This window comes from Symsagittifera roscoffensis, chromosome 3, assembly GCF_963678635.1.
Source record: "Symsagittifera roscoffensis chromosome 3, txSymRosc1.1, whole genome shotgun sequence".
NCBI lineage: Eukaryota > Metazoa > Xenacoelomorpha > Acoela > Convolutidae > Symsagittifera > Symsagittifera roscoffensis.
In genome coordinates, this window is record NC_087064.1 from 21745216 (window position 1) to 21750941 (window position 5726).

Here is a 5726-nt window from a genome sequence, read left to right on the forward strand (position 1 = left end):
ATGGCTTGTCACATCAAAGAAAACAAATAAAATTAACTAATTTGCCCCAAATTTTGTCAGCTTTAAGTGAAAAATTAAAAATAACAGAAACGACAAAAGCTTAGGGTTTTGTTGAAGAAAATCCACCAATTAACGAACAGATCGACCCGGTTACCAGACTTTGATACTGACAGCTAAGACAACCCCGGCGGATACTTGAATATGTATCAATTTTTTTTTTATTTCACGTCTGGATTACCTTAACAGCCTACAGTTTTTCAATTCTTAGCGCGTTCAGAAAACAGCTACTTGTTTCGTTTTCTACGTGAAACGTAGAGAACATTTATCTCCGGCTTTAACCGAGGTACATTGGTTGCCGATTGAAGGTCGAAACAGTTGAAAAACTGCAACGCTTGTTTCCCCATTTTTGAGGCTATCCCGTGCCAACTTATCTCTGCACAAGTTGTTTGCCTGATGCGTTATGGAAGAACCGGTGAGTCGCTACTCCATGTACTAGGAAGAACAAAGTAAATCTAGCAAACTTGAAAGGATATTCGATGTTTGCATTCTTTAGAAATTTCCAACCGCAAGCTGAATAATTTTTGTAATTTATTTGAATTTCTAGCTAGTTGTGTAACAATTCGTATAAAAGTGTAATTTAATCTTTTTTTTTTCTTCTCATTATTAATGGATCCGATATGATGCTGTTACTAATAAAAATTGGGAATTATGGTTTTTAGCCGCGTGTTTAGTTGTTTTCACGTAGCCTGGAGATAATACACCCAGCGATGTGATTACTTTGATAATTAATTGGAAGTTAGACAAGTCTCGTCTGGCTCATAGCCTAAAGCTGTAGTACGATTGTTGACACTTAGACAGACCAAACTGAAGAAGCTAGGTCAAGACGACGTTGAAAAACACCAAAAAATCAAGGCATCTGACTTCAGCCAGTCGTCAATATTGACTTTTCTACTTACGTCGCTGTGTAAATTCTGGGAGAATGTGACATAAGCTCCTGCTCCAATGTCCAGCTGATACACACTGTACACTCTGCGGTGCTTCGACATATGCTTCGTGGCAAATTCGTGCAACCATGCAGTCATGTTGGCTCTAAAATATGGCATCAGTCGTTTTCTGGCCCATATCTTTTTCACTTCCATCGGAATGTTCAGAATTTTGCACCTTGTCTCAAAAAGATCTAAGTCTTTTAGACAATCTAATTCCTGCAATTATTCTTTCGTAGGCGTTTCTTGTCGGTTATTCTCCCTCACATGAGCTTCCAACCATCGTATCGCGATCATAACTCCTACTATCACTATCGTTATCAGCTGTGATGAATCTGGTACACCCATGGAGAGCAGCTCTTCTCAGTCACAGATCAACACCAGATTACTACGTCCGGGGTACCACCATGTTTGTAGCAACCAATGGCAGGGGAACTCATCAAGTGTCAACATGATGCTCCTCCAATTACGCTTTTCCGTCGTTCCTTGTAGTGGTTCTGCTTCCTTCATTACTCGGTGGATTTCATCATTCTTGTCTACCGCATTGTAATCTGTGGCTGTTGATCTTTCTGCTTCTGTCTTTCAAAATCACTGAAAATTCCACTGGCGTATTGCATGACTTCTTTCCCAGTATCGGTTCTAACTCTTCTTTGGTTCTCTCTGGAACTGCTGAAAACATCTTGCACGATAACTCGTAAGACATTTCTGACATCCTCGCTAATCTTACGCATTTCGGCACTGAGAAGGCTTGATCCACGATCGTCCTCGTACTCTTCACATCCAACGCTACAAAATGCTCTGGGTATCTGCTCTTGCACATTGGAGCTAGTGTCGATCACACTAAAAATCGCGCTCTCGAAGGTCTACGATATGTTTCACTGTGCCGGATGTTCATTTCATCCTCGATCGCTTCCCTCCGCTTTCGAATATACTTTTAATTGGTTTGAAAAACTCCCGGAAATACTTCTACACTGATGGTCGTGACCATCTCATGTTTTTGTTCTAGATTCAATAGTCACTCTAAAGAAACAAGCATGCTGTAGAATGCTAATGCAGTCACTAAATTCACCTCAGTTCCTCCATGGCAATCTGCAATCAATTCAGTGTCCGTTTTTGCTTTCAATACGATGTTCCAAAACAAAATCGCTAATTGCTTGTGTTCCTTCGCAAGGGTCTTCACGCAACCCAGACCTCCACAGATGTGACCCTCCAGCACACAGACTTTCACTAGACAGCTACCAGGTTTAAACCAGTCCTCTGGTCCCCTGCCGGGCAACTCCCTTTTGTCTTCTCCGTTGCTCTTAGACGCCGTCGTCATCAAATTGTAAATGATGTTCAGTTGACGCAAGTTACTGTCTGAGCTCAATTCCCTCTGCACGTCCTGTGTCGCACGCAATATCGAATCGGCGTTAGGACTCGAACACCACGATGGTTTCATCAGTTGTCACACCGTTGTCATACGCAAAATTTCTAGAACTGCAATCACATCAGTTGGAACCGGAAAGAAACAAAAATTGGTAAAACAGTTGGCAAACCAAAGCAGTTATGAAAGAATCAAGTTAAACAAGGAATAGAGAGTACCTGAAAAACTGAAAAACGTCAACCGAAAATTTTTTGTTAAGGAGTCATTTGTAGTTCGGTAAATAAAACACCTTAGTAACTTCCCAGGTATTGATTGACCCTTGCAAAAACAAGGGAGTGAGTTCAATAGCAGTTCGAATGATAAGGACGGAAAACTCAAGAGCTAACGATTTCCACTCTGTGTTTCCTGACAACTCAAAGAAATCATCAAAACCTGTGATTTCTGACTCAAAAGAGTTGTTTACTGACAGTTCGGACTCAATAAATATACAAAAAAGTGGTTAAAATGTTTGGAAACAAAAACGTGCTCGTAGTGCCAGCGCACTTGGAATGGATATTATGGAATTGAAGACACGTTTTTTATCTAGTATTGTAGTCACGTTTTGAAAAACATAGAAAATACGTTGTCAAAACACCGCCTTTTTATGAAAACGTTTTGCAAAGAAAGTCTAAACTTGGTTGATGAGGATGGAGTGGCTCAGAACTGTCTAGGAAAAAGAGCGGAAAGGCCAAAGAAAACCGTTTACTCGACTCAAGTGTTGTCAAAATTCAAGCACGATGCTCTCGTTCTTCTAGAGACTCTCAAAAAAGCGCTGCTTCTTTCTGCAAAACCTATGTGCCGCTAGTAATTCCAAGCTGTTCTACAAGTAAAGCAATTATTTGATCATGTGACAATGCAGTTGCGTTATGCCCACGGCAATCTCTGAAAATTTAGCGGAAAGTTTGCACGCTTCTTTTAATGAGAGACTTTTATTGTTTTTGTTGCCACAAGAAATATCTGGATCTTAAACGTCCGGCCGGTCGTCGCTCTTGAATTATTCTGCCAGTTTCCTCAAATTAAGCGTTATCATTTGGATGCGCTGGTTGCAAGTACCTCGACAGTGGCAGATAGTTATCTTGACTTCAAAACAATCAAAACTGTCTTTTTTTGCAGATAACTTGTTAAAATGTTTCATTTTTTCTTTTAAAACCGACCAAGTTCGAGACCTGCTGAAGGTTGACCACATATCACTATTTTTGAAAAAACATCGCTGAAAAACGATGAAATCAGCAATTTTCAAAAAATTACATTTCTATTTTCATGAAGATTCTTAAAGATTTGATACAACATCTTCTTGATAGTTGTTTGTTGGACTCCAAAAAGTCGGCCTAATTATCTTGACTTTCAACTGAAACGCCCTGCTGAAAATACATCGAAGGTATATAGCTGCGATGAGCGATAGAGAAAAAATGATCTACTGCCTGATTTTCTGCTGTCAATTTGATTTTCTGCTGTTGATTATCTGCGGTCGGTTCTCTATTATTGTCAAAGATCGATCAAGAAAAAATTGTTCTATCAGTTTGCATTGACCTCAGCAGTGTCTTTAATTTGCTGCTGCCAATTTGATTTTCTGCTGTTGATTTTATTTTGTCAATTTTTGTTGCCAATAAAATAAACGTTCTTTTGGTTTGAATTGACCTCATCAGTGCCCCATTTTTTTGCTGCCAATTTGATTTTCTGATGTTGGTTTTCTGCCGTCACTTTTCTATTGTCAAGGATGGATACAGAAAAAATCTTTTTTTAACAAATGTCAAACTTTCTGCAAACAAACTTTCTGCTGTAAATTCGATTTTCTGAATATTGATTTTCCGCTCTCACTTTTTTTGTCATTTTTGAAAAGTATTCACCTTGTTTTACAATTATTGGACCAATATTCCTGACGTTGTGATATGTGAAGGTAGAAAATCGGCGAATCGAAAAATGAAGAAAAGGTTGCCAGCATGCACCGTACTGGGAACTCTCCTATTCATTATTGAGCTTCTCGATGTTGGCGATGTACTGAAAGAGATGAATGTGCCATACTACCAGCATGCTGATGACAGCCAATCGATCTGTGAGTCTCCCCAAGGTGATAATCAGAAAAATTTTCAGTTCGTTGAAAGTGTTTGGTGCCGTAGGACAAGCCCTTAATACGGAGAAAACTGAATGGCTTGTCACATCAAAGAAAACAAATAAAATTAACTAATTTGCCCCAAATTTTGTCAGCTTTAAGTGAAAAATTAAAAATAACAGAAACGACAAAAGCTTAGGGTTTTGTTGAAGAAAATCCACCAATTAACGAACAGATCGACCCGGTTACCAGACTTTGATACTGACAGCTAAGACAACCCCGGCGGATACTTGAATATGTATCAATTTTTTTTTTATTTCACGTCTGGATTACCTTAACAGCCTACAGTTTTTCAATTCTTAGCGCGTTCAGAAAACAGCTACTTGTTTCGTTTTCTACGTGAAACGTAGAGAACATTTATCTCCGGCTTTAACCGAGGTACATTGGTTGCCGATTGAAGGTCGAAACAGTTGAAAAACTGCAACGCTTGTTTCCCCATTTTTGAGGCTATCCCGTGCCAACTTATCTCTGCACAAGTTGTTTGCCTGATGCGTTATGGAAGAACCGGTGAGTCGCTACTCCATGTACTAGGAAGAACAAAGTAAATCTAGCAAACTTGAAAGGATATTCGATGTTTGCATTCTTTAGAAATTTCCAACCGCAAGCTGAATAATTTTTGTAATTTATTTGAATTTCTAGCTAGTTGTGTAACAATTCGTATAAAAGTGTAATTTAATCTTTTTTTTTCTTCTCATTATTAATGGATCCGATATGATGCTGTTACTAATAAAAATTGGGAATTATGGTTTTTAGCCGCGTGTTTAGTTGTTTTCACGTAGCCTGGAGATAATACACCCAGCGATGTGATTACTTTGATAATTAATTGGAAGTTAGACAAGTCTCGTCTGGCTCATAGCCTAAAGCTGTAGTACGATTGTTGACACTTAGACAGACCAAACTGAAGAAGCTAGGTCAAGACGACGTTGAAAAACACCAAAAAATCAAGGCATCTGACTTCAGCCAGTCGTCAATATTGACTTTTCTACTTACGTCGCTGTGTAAATTCTGGGAGAATGTGACATAAGCTCCTGCTCCAATGTCCAGCTGATACACACTGTACACTCTGCGGTGCTTCGACATATGCTTCGTGGCAAATTCGTGCAACCATGCAGTCATGTTGGCTCTAAAATATGGCATCAGTCGTTTTCTGGCCCATATCTTTTTCACTTCCATCGGAATGTTCAGAATTTTGCACCTTGTCTCAAAAAGATCTAAGTCTTTTAGACAATCT